Source organism: Coptis chinensis, chromosome 2, assembly GCF_015680905.1.
Source record: "Coptis chinensis isolate HL-2020 chromosome 2, ASM1568090v1, whole genome shotgun sequence".
In the NCBI taxonomy this organism is placed as follows: Eukaryota; Viridiplantae; Streptophyta; class Magnoliopsida; order Ranunculales; family Ranunculaceae; genus Coptis; species Coptis chinensis.
The window spans coordinates 31,741,675-31,758,318 of NC_141457.1; positions in this window are offsets into that span (position 1 = coordinate 31,741,675).

Sequence of the window (16,644 nt, forward strand, 5' to 3'; positions counted from 1 at the left end):
ATCAAGTTCAAAGAAAAAAGCTTGAATCACCTATGCTTGATGGACCACCTAAAGAGCTTAAGAAGGAGCCACCTAAGCTAGAATTGAAGCCTTTACCGTCTACACTCAAGTATGTTTTCTTGGGAGATTTGGGAACCTACCCAGTAGTCATTGCATCAGATTTAATTGCAGAGCAGGAATCCAGGTTAGTAACACTTTTAAAGGAACACAAGTCAGCTATAGGTTGGACAATTGATGATATTAAGGGGATCAGCCCTATGATAGTTCAACATAGGATTCATTTAGAAGAGGATTCCAATACTTCTAAGCAACCACAGAGGATGCTTAATCCGAAGATGAAGGAAGTAGTTCGAGAAGAGGACGTCAAACTCCTTGATGCCAACATTATCTACCCTATTTCTGATAGTCAATGGGTTAGTCCAGTTCATGATGTGCCAAAGAAGTCCGGAACCATAGTAATCGAGAATGAGAACAATGAGTTGATTCCAACCAGGATTCAGATTGGATGGAGAGTTTGCATCGATTACAGGAAGTTGAATATCGCATTGAGGAAAGATCATTTTCCATTGCCTTTCATCGATCGATATTTGAAAGATTAGGACAAGCTTCCTACCTTTCTTGATGGTTACTTTCGGGATACTTTCAGATCCATATTCACCCCGAGGACCAAGAAAAGACATTCACATGTCCTTTTGAAGATTGTCTGCATCATCTCTCCTTAGTCCTTAAACGTTGTTACGATACCAACTTAGTTCTGAACCGGGAAAAGTGTCACTTCATGGTAAAGGAAGGGGATACTGCTGGAAGGAATTCTAGTAGATCGAAGCGAAAATGTCTACAGAAGTAAGCATGTTGTCAAAAGATCGGTTTGAGATGGAAACCTAAGTATTCCCCACTGTTAGTTTATGGGATTTACTCCCCGCTGACCTTCAAAGGAAGATTATTTGTATGGCTCGTGTAGGGTTCGGTAAAAGTCCATTTGCACATAAGAGGAGAGTCGCGTAAGCTAGGTTCTTTGTAAGAATTGTCATTCTCAAACTTGTCCCGGGTTACACCATTAAGAGAAAATTGTTGGTACAAGGTATACTTTTGTCAATCACATCTTTGAGAGATCGGAAGAATTCCTACAAAGTGGAACCGAGGGGTGGGAGTACTAGTCTTGAGGATCTGACTATAAAGGACTCAAAAGTCTTGAGGATCGACTTTAAAAGACTCACATTACGTCTTGGGGATCCGGACGTAAAAGACCTAAAAATTTGTTTCTTGAACTAATTCCTCGATATTCGCATCAATGGTAATATCCTACCTTTTTCTCATCCATTTCATTTACTTCTTTATACATTGAGGTCAATGCATGCATAAGTAGGGGAGGGTATACTTGAGAAATGAATTTCAAAATTAGTTTTCAAAAGCAAAAATATTTTTGTTTCTATATCAGTAGCATGAGAAAAATGAATTTTAATGATGAGTCCGGGATATAGATTCTATCCTGCTTAGTGTGAGTTTGATAGATAGTTGATATTATTGATTTCATTACCGCTTAGACTATTTATTATGCTCGGACATAGTTCTTATTGATAGAATTCTTTATCAAGGCACCACTATAATACTTGGTCAGTTTTGTGTACTTTTGCTAGAAGAGATTTAAACCCTAGTAAACCGAAAGTAGAATTTTTAGACTTAGCCCGTGAGACTTGAGCTTTATACTCATTTTTTGAGAGTTCTTACGAAAAAATCCGAGTCTTAGTGACTCATCATCTTTCAGTTCTTTATGTCGTTGTAATATAGTCTCATTATTCATTAATTTGGTTAATCACGAGTGACATCAACCTGGGGAGATAGCCATTAGGTCTTGTAGTCTATTCAAAACAGTATCATCATAATCGATAAGTCAAGTAGTGAACCCATTCGGCCTTTTATCCCACCTAGTAGGACCATCATGTTAAACCCTTTTGAGCCTTACAATAAGCCATTTTCTTTCATAAAACCCTCTACCATTCACCGCTTCACCCAACTCCGGACAAGAAGTATAGCCAAAATCTTTATCACCATACCCATATGTTTTACGAGAATACGAGGGGCACAAGGAGGAAGAAATACCAAAAAAGAAGATTACAAGGAAATACCGTGAGAGATACAATGAATCCCATCATTACGTTCAAAGTGAAAGAAGCTAGTGGAAAACAAGCATATCCAAGACTAATCAAGGATATACCAGTTAAAAAAAAAAAAAAAAAAAAAAAAGTTGAATGAATGGATGGAAAAGCTAAGATAAAGGAAGAATTTTCTGCAATACGTGAAGAAATCTTCCAAAGAAAGAAGCAAAACCCTTAGTGTTTTCAAAAACAACCTTAGAATCCTTTTTACCTTTCCTTCATAAACCAATACCCAAGCCAAGTTACAACCCATGACTTATCATTACAGTATGGTACGAAGTCTAGAATAGGTGAGAGGATGCTAAAGTGAAGGACCCGACACTTCATATGTGATTGACATTCTTTCCATGAGACTAATTTTATTCAGAAGTCTGTTTTTCAAGGTAGTATGTGGGATGTTCGTATACATTATTCTTTTCCCCACATACATGAGGTAAAATAGTAGACCATCTTCTGAGAGATTCTTTTAAGAGTATGACCGGTGAGGATTGAAAAAGTCGAGATTATCTACCTATGGTAAACTAGGGACTCCGTTTCTTGGATAGGAGAGTATAGGAGATTGACTAAGTACACACATAAGCCTTGATTGAGAATTTTGTCAATTTTACTATCTCCCATCATAATCTATGAGTCTTTACAAAATGTAGTTAGCAATGGAGACCGCCTATTGGGGTAAGCACTAAGTGGGTAAGGAATTTCTCTCTCGAAAAATACTATCATTCTTAAACATGCTATTGATTGATTTTGTGGGTATATCACCTGAAAACCCTCACGAGACTATAACTTCGTCCTTTTTGGGAACTTAAAGGTTTAAAGCCTTGTTGCATATGGTAAATGCAATCGCGATGCCTCACGAAAATGAGTTAGGATTTTATTTTGTTATTAGGATGTGATTTTGATCACTTATCTATTTTTATCTTATTTGCTAAGAGACTAGCAAAAGGCTAGTTGGGAGTTGTGATAAGTGCTCAAAAAGTGCTATTTAACCCTCGATTATGCCTCTTGTTTAGCCATCTTAGTGGACTAATAGTGTTTATAAGTTGTGTTTTAAGATTCTACGTGAAAAAGAGAGTTTTATAGAATATTAGAGAAAATGGGGTAAAACGAAGCAATTCGAGACATCAATGATCACATGGGAGGTCCGTGGACAATCATGGAGAAGGCCAAGGAATTGGAGCTATTAAATATGCGACTTGGGCCTATTTTAAAGTCTATTTGGAAGCCCAAGTCCAAAGGATTTGTTGCTTGGACCAAAGCCCGCAAAACAGGATAGAAGGATAGAGCAGAAGAGAGAAAATCGGCTTATCGCTGCCCTGGGCGATATGGATCGAAAGTCCAGTGACGCATTGATTGCATCTGGGACGCATAGATCGAGCGTCCAGACACATTGATTAAGTCTGGGACGAATGGATAATGCGTCCAGACGCATAAATCGACATTGTAGCAAATTCCTTCTCAGTTTTGAAGACGAAGTCGGACTCTAAAAGAAACCTATTTGTATTAGGAAACAAATGACGGTTTGGAATGCTTCTAGAACTCATTGTAACCCCTATAAATAGAGGACCTAAGTGCCTCATGTAAGGGGCCAATTCACTTATATTCTTGTCTCCAGAACTTGAGGCAGAGAGAGATTAATAATAAAAGATCGGTTTTAACTAGGAAGTCTTAATAAATTAGTCTTTCTAGTCTTATGTTCTTCAACTCTTCTTCTTCTCGCTTCTTCGTTTCTTCCTTCTATATGGAAGGCTAATCTTCTCCTTCAAGGGAGGAGATGAAGCCCGCTGCTTAAGGTTTAATGATTCTTCCGGTTCATGGTGTTCTTCAATCAAAGTTAGTTCTTTATGTTTGTAGTTATTAGTTCCATTGCCCACACCAGGGATGGAAGTATAGAATAGGGTTTATGTTTTGCAATATTAATATCATGCTAGTGTTATTTACTTTTCTTCTAGTAGTATAATTCTTTAGAGTTAGGGAAGTATTCTTTGTGTTGCCTTAGAAGGGTAGCTCGTGGAGTGGCTGCCTTAGGGAAGTATTCTTTGTGTTTGCCTTAAGTGGTGATTCATTGAATGGCTGCCTTTATTAGGAAGTACTCCTTGATGTTGCTCTTGGTAATACATTGAATGGCTGCCCGAGCTTACATAAAAGGAAAGAAGATATTAATAGCATAAACATAAGAACAACCTTAAGTAGAGTTAATTGTTAACGATGTTTCATCCAAAGGGCATCGGCACACTTCGCTCGATTACTTAATTGTAGTCTACTTGTAAGAACAACCATGAAGCAGAAGGTCATAGATTAAAAGTATTGGTGGATTCTAATCTCTTGAATTCTCTCTCTTATAAATTCTCAATAGTTTAGTTAATTTAGCTTAGTTTAGCATTAGAATCTACAATATCTACAATATTAGTTTTTAATCCCTCAAACCCCTTTCCAAATCCTCGTTCTTCACATAACATACACTTAAAAGTGGAACGATACCCTACTCATCCTTTACTTATTGAGGGATAATTAGGTTTTGATACGCTTCTCTTTTGTTCAACGACCATCATCTATCTACATCATCCATACACCATCTAACACACAAAAAGAGGTAGTGGTCACCAACACAAAACAAAAAAGAAACGATCTTTGAGAATTTTGAGAAGAGGATTTGGTGAGATTTTGAGTTAAGTGTTTGGTGAGAAAAATTTTGGGGTTTTGAAATGGTTCTTCTTCCATTTGGAATCGATCCCCATGGCCCACAAAATCAAGTGATTATTATTGCTTTACCTCTCGCGGCGTGGGGAAAGAGAGTAGGTTGAAGTGAAGCAAAAACACGGTTGCAAAGAAAATGACATTTTGGATGGCGACGAGAAATTCTTATGTTTACGACGGTGGGTTTCATGTTTTTTATGAAGACAAGTGTTTTCGTAGCAAATCTTTTAGAGAGTCTGTGATTTTGTACCTACGACGGGGGTTTGAGAAAGTGCGACGAGTGTACGAGTAGTTAGTTAAGGACGGTTAAACCAGTCTTATTGGTTCGTCCTTTATCCTCAATTCTGGTGTAGTGAATTTACTATGTCAGCGTACCAGGGGGATGAAAAAATGGAATATAAGTGTTCATCCGGAAAGGAATCACAGATAGGTTCGGTATCAGTATCAATATCACTAACAAGTCTTGATAAATAGTCTGCAACCACATTTTCGCAACCTTTTTTATCTCTAATTTCTAGAGTAAATTCTTGTAGAAGGAGAATCCATCGGATTAACCTCTGTTTTGCATATTTTTTTGCTAATAGGTAACGAAGCGCCGCATGGTCAGTGTAGACAATTGTAGAAGAACCCACTAGGTAAGGACGAAACTTATCCAAGGCATATACAATGGCAAGAAACTCTTTCTCAGTGGTGGTATAGTTACGTTGAGCTTCATTAAGAGTTTTACTCGCATAGTAAATGACAATTGGCTTATCTTCTCGGCGTTGCCCTAGTACAGCTCCAATAGTATAGTCACTCGCGTCACACATTAATTCAAAAGGTTTAGACCAATCAGGTGGTTAAATTATGGGAGCGGTAGTTAAGGCGGATTTTAAAGTCTCAAAAGCTTGTTTGCAATGGAAACTGAAGTAAAAAACGACATCTTATTTAAGCAAGAGATTGGTTAAAGGTCGAGCAACCTTTGAGAAATCTTGAATAAATCACCTATAGAAACATGCGTGTCCTAAAAATGCGCGAACTATTTTTGGTATAGGAAGTGAAGCAATTTTTTCTATCTTAGCTTTGTCGACTTCGATTTCGTCTTTTGAAACGATATGTCCTAAAACTATTCCTTTTATAACCATGAAATGACATTTTTCCCAATTAAGAACAAAGTTTTTCTCTTCATAATGTGTAAAGACCTTTTCAAGATTTGATAGACAGCTATCAAAAGAATCTCCATATATTGAGAAGTCGTCCATGAATACTTCCATAAAATGTTCAACCATATCACTAAAAATGTGAAGCATGCAGCGTTGAAAAGTACCAGGTGCATTGCAAAGGCCGAAAGGCATTCATTTATATGCAAATGTACCAAAAGGACAGGTGAACGAAGTCTTTTCTTGATCAGCAGGATCTATGACTATCTGAAAATATCCTGAATAACCATAAAGAAAACAATAATATGCATGACCGGCTAACCGTTCAACCATCTGATCGATGAAGGGCAGTGGAAAGTGATCCTTACGAGTGACTACATTAAGTTTGCGATAGTCAATGCATATTCGCCATTTCACTGGAATACGAGCGGAGATGCATTCATCTTTATCATTGCGCACAACTGTAATGCCAGATTTCTTTGGAACAACGTGTACTGGACTTACCCAAACACTATCAGAGATAGGGTAAATAAAACCTGCATCGAGTAATCTTAAAACTTCCTCCCGTACCACATCTTTCATGGTTGGGTTTAGACGAAGCTGCGGTTCACGCGATGTCTTAGCATTTTCTTCAAGATGTGTGTGATGGGTGCATACACTATGGTCAATGCCCTTAATGTCATCGAGGGACCATCAAATAGCAGAACGGTGTTGTTGAATGACATCTATTAAACGGGATTCTTGATCGTCAGTCAATTGAGATGATATAATAATTGGATGACTACCATCTGGATCAAGATGTACGTATTATAATTCCGAAGGAAGATGTTTTAATTCAGGGGCGGGTGGAGTGGGTATTAAAAATTCTTGAGGAAAGTCGTTTTCCATGGAGTAAACAGATTGATGTTCATCTAAATCGCTGAACATCACGGTCGTAGGGTCAAATAATGGTATTGACTCTAATAACTCGTTTACTTCTTGTGTATAATCATCGTCCTCAAATTCAAAATCGCTAAAGGAAAGAAATTGGTATACTTCATCTTTAGGAAAAGTGTTTGTTAAATACTCTTGCACAATGATGTCAACCCTGTTCACCTCACCATCAATGTTAGGCCCTGGATTTTGTTTCATCATCTTGAACACATTTACCTTGACCGAAAGATTTCCGAAGGACATGGTCATGGAACCATCCCTACAATTAATAAGAGCATTAGCAGTTGCTAGGAACGGACATCCTAAGATGATAGGAATGGAATCACATGCAACTTCTGTATCCAAAATAACAAAGTCTACAGGATAGAAAAAGTCTTGGACTTTTACAAGGACGTTTTCCATAATTCCTTTTGGATACTTAATGGAACGATTGGCTAACTGTAGAGTCATGGTGGTAGGTTTCAGCTCATGAAGACCTAGTTGTTTAAATAAGTAATATGGAAGTAAGTTCACACTAGCTCCTAGGTCTAGTAGCGCAGTAGCCATATATTTGTCACCTAAGGTGCATGGAACCGTTGGTCTACCAGGGTTCTTGTATTTGACTATACCATTGTGTTTGGTGATGGATGGAAATTATTCGGTGAGGAACACTATAACACCCCGTGTTTTTATTCTTTTATTTTCCTAAGAATAATAATAATAATAAAGATAATAATAATGAAAATAGATAAAACAGATATAGGATATCCAGCAGTTACGGATAAAAGCTCGTAGGTAAATGGATAAGTGTTGTCCTTGTTTTTCAGTGAGTTTTCTCACGTAGAGTTTTTGGGGAAAAACACAGCGAGAGTTTTATACAGAAAAATGGAGTTTTACTGAAAGAAGAGAAGGTTTTGAACGAGGAAGATCGTCCTTTCGCGCAACAGTCGACTTCGGTCTTTCGGGATTTTTCCCGCTTTCGGAAAGTTGTTTAGTTTATAAATAGTGAGTAGTCTGAAGATGTTTATTTTGTTTAATTATTGTTTATGCTAATCATATCAATAATAATGTTTTCCATATTTGAGATATTGTAAACTCTGTTAATAATGGTGGGGTTGTTAGATACAAAACTTTGAAATATTACAGTAAATAAACTATGACGAATTTTAGCATTGAACTGTCGAAACTGTGAAACAGTTGTTCATGGCGTCGCCTGTCCTATTGTTGTGAGTTGAACTCGTATTGCTATGGTGAAGATGGGTTTATGCTTGGTTGTTGTTGAGAAGTGTTGGGTAGGTGTTTGGATGTTTGGATGAGGGCTGTTGGGAGCTTGAGATGAGTGTTAATGGCGGCGGGATCACCCCGACTATGAGGAGAAATATAGATTTGAATCTGGATGTTGTGTATTTTGTTTTATAGTTGTTGGGTTGATGTTGGTTGTAGTGGAAGGGTTGAATGTTAAATGAGTCATTAAAGCTTGAAGCTTTGAACAAGCTTTAATAGAGGGCGAATCCAGATCTAGTTTGGATGAGGATAATTGATCTAATGATTTGAAGTTTTTGCTTTCATTAAATGTTGTTGGTTTTTGATGGGGAGTATTTTTGGTTAGGTTTGGAGGATGGTGGTGGTCGGAAACCGAACTGGTGTGGTGGAGGGGATGACTGCGATTTGGATCCAGTGCTCCCCATCTCACCAGTGCAAATTCTATTTCGGTTGGGCCTTGGGCCGAAATCTGTTTGGTTTGGGCCGGTTTTAGTTTTGGGCTTTAGGCCAAGTTTTAGTTTTGAGTGGGCTGGTTTTATAAATCCAAGTGGGTCAGGTTATACTTTATGAACAGTAAATTTTGCTTGGGCTTGGGCCGAAACAGGCTAGTGGGCTTGAGTGTTTTTTTTTTTATATTCACTCATGGGCTTAATTAGATTGGGCTTGGGAAAGGCCAATGGTTTTGGGCCTTAATCTTTGGGACTTTGGAGGGATTGACTTTAGGACTGGTTGACTTTGACTGTTGACCAGAGTTGACTTTGAATTTGACCAGGGTTGACTTTGACCAGTTGACCTATTTGACCTTTTAACTCGGATTATGATTTGGGCTATTAGGATAGGTCTAGGGCTTTTAGCATGCTTGGCTTTAGGCTAAAACCTTTATATATACGTGTGTATGTGTATTAACTACTATGTGATATTTTAGTTTTTATGTTATACAACGCCATGACACTTAGACATCGATATATTAATAACGCGTAAACCAAAAATACATGAATCAAAATACTTTTTCGTTCTCTGAAATAATATATGCAATAAAGTTCAATAATGCGTAAACAAATTTACCGCACTCTTTTAGAACTCTCCACACCTCAAGTTTTGGAATTGAGTTTTATGACTGTTGATGTCATATGTTAGGTGGGCATTTATTGAATGTGCTATAATGTGCTATAATGTCATACTATGTCGTCATTCAGGAGGCATCACAAAACCACCGGAAATGACTAATAATGGAGAGTTGGGATGCCTTATTGTCGGTATACCAGAACCACCACCGCCTATCCTTATGACTATGCAATTTGCACTCTCATCACAAGGAGACGCTAGTGCTATCCTGAGGCCTCTGGGTGTTGTTCCCTCTCTTGATGAGACGTTACTTGATAGGGCATTCCGTATACCCTTTTGCACTGTGAAAAGTATACCACGTGCATGTCGTTTGGCCTTTTCCGGTGCATTGAAGTCTGCTCTCTGGGATATTATAGCTGATCCTAGTTCAGTTTTGTCATGGGTTCGTCTTCTCCTTCTCTCGTGCTGCACTTTACATGTTTTCCAACCACAGAATCATCAGGAACGTCGATCTGGTACTAGAAAAAACCTTCAGCAGAAACAGATTCTCCATGCTTTGACGATATGGAACGAGCCTAGTGGATTGTTTAAGCTCTTAGAAGTCTGCCGATGGGAGCCTCCTTCAATCCACCCACCCCAACGACTGTTTTCTACTTTCGGAATGTCCGGCCAATGCTTACAAAAGGTTGCTGATGGGCATTTTACGGTAGCAGTAAAAGTATTGTCATCATCAGGGGTTGCCCCTAACTTGGCAGAGACTATTCAAGCATTAGAGGAGAAACACCCAATGCGACAACCACCTGTGAGACCAATTGTTCCCTTTGCTGAGCCCTCTTTATTGGTAGAGAGAGACACCCTTTTGTCATGTATTAGGTCGTTTCCTAAAGGCACTTCTTGTGGCCGTGATGGTCTCCGAGCTCAGCACTTGTTGGATGCCATGAGTGGTGCTGCAGCAGCTATATCGTCTAATTTGCTAGATGCATTGACCCCTGTGGTGAATCTTTGGTTACAGGGACGATGTCCACAGCCGTTAGCGAAATTCATAGCGAGTGCTCTGCTTACTCCACTTCTTAAGCCGGATAACAGTATTCGTCCTATAGCTGTGGGCATGGTTTGGCGTCGTCTGGCCTCCAAGATTGCAATGAGAGGAGTTTCCAGATATGTGGTTGGATACTTATAGGATTTCCAGTATGGGGTGGGTGTTTCTGGTGGAGTAGAGGCGATTTTGCATGCTGTCAACCGTATGGTGTATGCTAACAGCGACAATAGCTCTCTTTCTATGCTGTTGGTAGATTTTCAGAATGCTTTTAACATCGTTGATCGGACCATCATGTTGAAAGAGGTTTGTAGCCGATTCCCAGCAATTGCCCCTTGGCTCGAGTACTTTTATTGTCAACCTGAGAGGTTATACGTGGGGGATGGTTACATATGGTCTGCTACTGTGGTCCAGCAAGGCGACCTTTTGGGTCTCTTTCTATTTGCACTGATGTTGCATCCTCTGATTCTACGATCTGATCCGGTTTGTCGGGCTATTGCTACAGGCGGTACCTAGATGATGGGACTTTGATTGGGGATACGTGAAGCGGTGGCGGCGGCAGACTTTGGGTATGATTCAGGAAGAAGGACCTTCTTATGGGTTGGTTCTTAATGTGGCTAAAACTGAGATATTTTGGCCATCACTAGATCCACGTCGCTCTACTCCCGGTCTCTTTCCTTCAGATTTGTCCCATCCTCAGCAGGGGGTCATGGGTCTTGCGCGCAAGCGTATTGACAAGGCTATGACTCTGATGGACCGTTTAGCTGTATTAGAAGATCCACAGTGTGAGTTAGCGCTATTACGAGCTTGTGTTGGGCTCTCTAAGTTGGTCTTCGCAATTCGTACTTGTCCACCATCCTTTTTCAGAGGCAGCTGAGACTTTTGATCGGCATCTCCGCAGTGTTCTCCAGGGTATTGTGGTTTCTGATGGTCCTGCCTTCGGTGATCTACAATGGCGTTTATCGACACTCCCATTACGTCTGGGTGGTTTAGGTATTTATTGTGTCATTGATGTCTCTACATTTGCTTTTGTGGCATCCCGTTTTCAGACTTCTGAGCTTCAGGACCACATTCTTAGGAGTTGTGGTACAGTACCTTTGGATGAGATTTTTGATGCTACTAGCAGTGCATTGAGTCTTTGCCTACCTGATTTTGACCTCAATTCTCTGGCTGTGAATGCTACCGTCCCCTCAAAACCACAAAAAGTTTTGGCGGAAGCATTCTATGGTAAGATTGTTGCTAGTCTCGAGAGGGAGTTTGATTTATCTGTTCCTCAAAAGGCAGTTATGGGATGCTTGCAGTCGAAACATGCAAAAGATTTTCTACTTGCTATTCCGATGGAGGGACTTGGACAGCGAATGTCGCCGGTGGAGCATCGTTCTATTCTTCGATACCGTCTCATGATTCCTTTGTACTCTGACGGTGGTTTATGCCCTGTTTGCAAAAAGAGTAGATTGGATGCTTTTGGGGACCATGCAGCACACTGTCGATATTTTCCAGGTTTCAAATACCGACATGATCATGTTAGAGACATTTTATATGATGCATTTTGGAGGGCTGGGGTACAAGTGAAGAAAAAAGCTCCTGTTAACTTTCTCACTGATCCGAATGAGGGAAGATCGACTCTTCGGCTTGCGGATGTCTTGATTTACTGTTGGTCTGAGGGGAAACATGCATGTGTTGATGTAACTTGAGTCTCTCCGTTGGTAGGGTTGGGGAATGGTGACTTTGAGGTGGGAGAAGCAACTAAAAAAGCAGCGACAGGGAAGACAGTGAAGCATGAGGAAGCTTGCAGGGCTAACCAGCACTGTTTCATTCCGTTTAGTTTCGACACTTTCGGTTTCTTGGAACAACAGTCTGTTGAGCTTCTCAAGAGACTTCAGAAAGTTATGAATAGTAATGTTATGACAGCTGGTTCTAACGAGTTTGTTTTTAGAAGGATATGATTTGCTATTCAGAAAGGACTTGCGGCACAGCTTGTTGCACGCTTGTCCTAATTATTTGTAAAATTCTTCATCAGTATCAATAAAATTTCCACTTAAAAAAAAAAAAAAAAAAAAAAAAACAACAACAACAACAACAACAACTACAAGGCAAAGTCAAATTTAAAATTAAAGCATATCAAGGGTGAGTCTGACAATATAACCATTTTTAGACACGTAACGTGAAGATATGAAACGTGTTATGAAGATATGTAATACATACGCTAACAATAGGACATAGAATAAACATTAGTGTGTGGAATGGTTAATATGTGGACATGATTGATAACATAAAGACTCGGAACATTCAATAAGTCTGGAATGTTCAATATAGTATAAATACATAATTAGATAAAGACTGGGAACAAAATAAAATATATAGTAATTATGTAGTACTGGCTGTAGACTTGTAACAAGTTTCCATCTCTGGTTAGTTCAAAATTCCTCCATATGGAATGAAGTCTGACATTATGGGTAGGATTTTGCTGCTGCCTGATTTTTTGATTTTTTCGACTGACACAACTTTATTAGTACGTAAGTTATACCACACTAGCCAGGAGTCTCACTTGAAGACGCCAACATCAATGGAGAAAAGGTCAACAGATTCTAGGTAAGGAAATGTCTGATACAAATGATCCAAGAGAAACTCCAGCGGTTGACTCCACACACTAGCGTTGTAGTCTTGCAATATGTGGAGTTCGATTTGTCTAGCAAGAATTGGACAATTCCAGAATGTGTACATGATAGCAATAGTGCCCTGGAAGTGAAAGAGCATGTAACCATGCATTTGGGGTCGAGGTCGTGAGGGGAAGCGCCACCTTTGTCCACTCTTCAGCACCAATATGGAATGCCAAAATTCCAGCGTCCCAAAGAGACCAGTGTAGATGTCCCTTTGCTAAAACTCCAGGCTCCATCTGAATGTTTTCAGTGTTGAAAGACAAATATAGGTTTTCCAACCTTCTCCACTTCAAGATGTTGGAGTTGAAAATTTCAACGAAATGGACAATGACACTCTTGTTTTTATTGTCTCGACATCGAACTACAGTATGGTGGTTTGGTTTAGACAATCGGACTATGGTGAATTGTAAAGGTTCAATTGAATGCACCGACATGCCCATACACTCTGTCTAGAATTTAATCTTAGTCCTACGCAACATACGCAATTGATGAGTTGTGGGTTTGCATACATAAAATTTGGTGTCTCTAAAATGCTCTTCACACAAACAAATAATACCTTCACTAGAAGATGCCATGATCCGAACACCATTTGGGCAGAAGTCCAAATTTGGAGTAGGAATTGGTGGAATGTGAGCGATGTTTGAAAAGAAGGAAGTATACGGTTTAGCAAAGTGTTGGGTCTGAATCACATAGCCCAGAAATGCTTTGTTCTTCAGAACAAAATCGGTTATGAATGAACTCTCATAACCGAGTGACTCCCAATCATTGGATACCAATTTGGATTTCTGAAGCAATTGGAGTAGACCATGTGCAAGTATCTTTTGGCATAATTTAGGGGGGATGTAGAGGCTCTGGTTGGCGTCTTCTTCTTCTTCTCTAGGAGATAGTGCCATTGTGTGAGAAAACAGTTTAAGTCTATCTTAGTAATGAAAAGGTTTTTAGTTAATTGCATTTGTCTAAGAAAAAAGTTTAAGTCTATCTTAGAAATGAAAAGGTTTTCAGTTAATGAAAAGATTGTCTGAGAAAAACGTTTCAGTCTATCTTAGTAATGTAATGCATTGGTAACTGAAAAGGTTTTCAGTTAATTGCCCATCCCACCCAATTCCCATTGTGTGAGGAAAAAGTTAGTTTCAGTCTATCTTAGTAATGCATTGGTAACTAAAAAGGTTTTCATTTATTATTCCAAAATTGGCAATGGAGATAGTGCCATTGGCAACTGAAAAGGTTTTCAGTTATTATTCTGAAATTTCAATGTGCAATTTCGACTGTATTTCGATATATAATCACATAAATATCGTGGATACAGTAGGTGCAACGCGATGCACGTGAATACAAGTTTGTGGGTCAGCTTATATAGTGTCTGGGAGAGCTTATATAGTCTCGTTCATAACTTTCTAATTTACAATCACTAACTTGTTAGTAAGCACCTAATATAAAACACTCAATAAGCTATGAACGACACTATATAAGGTATGAACGGCGACCAGGTTTTCAGTTATTATTCTGAAATTTCAATGTGCAATTTCGATATATAATCACATAAATATCGTGGATACAATAGGTGCAACGCGGTGTATGTGAATACAAGTTTGTGGGTCAACTTATATAGTGTCTGGGACAGCTTATATAGTCTCATTCATAACTTTCTAATTTACAATTATTAACTTGTTAGTAATCACCTAATATAAAACACTCAATAAGTTATGAACGACACTATATAAGGTATGAACGGCGCTATATAATCTATGCACGACACTATATAAGCTATTCACGTCACTATATAAGCTAAGAACAACACTATATAAGCTAAACACGACACAATAAATGTGTTTCAAAATATATTGCAACAGGACATCACATATGGGCTCAAAATACCACCAAACTACACATAAAAAAACTACAAATTCACAGTCCCCATTACACAAAACTATATCTTCACGACTTCACAGTCCCCACTTTACACATCACAGAACTACACATTCACATTCAATAACATGCGGCTACCACCGTACCAAAACTAGTAGTGGTTTTCCAATTCCACTCTTCCACAGGGGAGCGTATAAATTATGGAGCGCTTCTTTGGCATTGGAGGATACCAGACGCCTTGGACGATTTCTAGTCTTCGTCTTGTTGTAAGCAAAAAAGTATCAAATTCTATCTCCTCCGAAATGCTCATCTCTGAATCCATGTCAGAGTGTTTTCGTTTCATCGACTATAACAAGTAACAACAAACAATACGACTAATTAATATATACCAACAATAATAAAATTACAACCTGACATTATACAGAACCTATCTGACATTGTAAAGTAACAACGAAATAGATATTTCCATCAATCTAGCACGAGGTGGTGGGGGATATGGTTGGGGTATAACCTCTGGAAAGGGTGCAGACAAACCAAATTCTTTTGGAGTATCGAACCCCCCTAGAAAGCTAAACGCTGAAAGGAAAGCGGGAGAGCGAAGAAACATCACTATCATAACCATTTTGATATTTCTGGCCGCACATAATGACTCGACTCTAACAGGATCAGTTTCTTTTCCAAGTCCACCAACATGACTTTTACCTAACATACCATCTGTTAGAATTTGTAACCATCACAACTTTTGTATTGTCATAGACTTGTGTTTACTTTCTATCTTTGCAAATCCAACTGAAAACTTTACAGAAAGTACATTTAGGCTCCTAATGTTCTTTTCAATACTATATGTGTACATGCCCAAAACTTCTTCACAATCACATACCATTTCCCAAAGATATTTAGCCATGAAATTGACATCAAAACCCCACGACCTCAGCAAATCTATTTCCGCAACCAGATTGTAGAAGTCTTTATTAACTACTGACTTCGTGTCTAGCTTGAACTTGTATAGCTTGTTCACTGCTACAATGAAAATCTCCCACAAATGAGCCAAAGTATCTATATCTGGGCACTTAGGTGACTGAGAATGCCATTTCAAGAAACCCCTAAAAGCAGGACCATTCACAATCTCCACAAGTGCAACCAAACTCTTCCCTACTATCCAGTATTCATCAAAAGTCCCTTCCTCTACATGCCATTTCCACCACTTGTTCGCCTCCTCCCTTCTATCAAAATCCCTCACAGAACTCTCCTCTTCACAGAACTCTCCTTCCATTAATATACTGATACTGGTGATTTGAGTATAATGGAATTATAGGGCTTATAAGATACTGGTGATTTGAGTATACTGGTGACATAATATACATCACTATAATGGAATTGGGTGGGAAGTGTGGGGATAAGAGTTTCTTCTGCTCCAAGAACAAGTGTTCAAAAGAAACAGAAGGAAATGGAGGGATCATTGGGCGGGAAAGGTAAGGAAAAGAGAGGGAAATGTGTTTCATTAGAGTGCGTGGAAGAGGGAGAAGAAGATTAAGTCCTCTTCTGAAACATACTGTAGATGATGGGTATAGAGAGAAGAAGATGAGGTCCGAATTTGGAAGATGATGTCCTAAGGGTAAAATAGTATTAACACTAGAGAGAAAGAAGGGCATGATAGGAAGTTTACATTTGTTTGCTGACATCAGCAAGTGGTCCGACATCCCGTTTTGGTACAAAACATGGGTCAACAATTTCAACGCCCTATTGTGGTATATTTGCTAATTTGGGTGTATTTGCCGTTATGAGATTGATGTTTGTTGTAATTCGGTTTTCTATAATATGTCCACGATGTTTGAGCTGTGTAGAAGATTAGT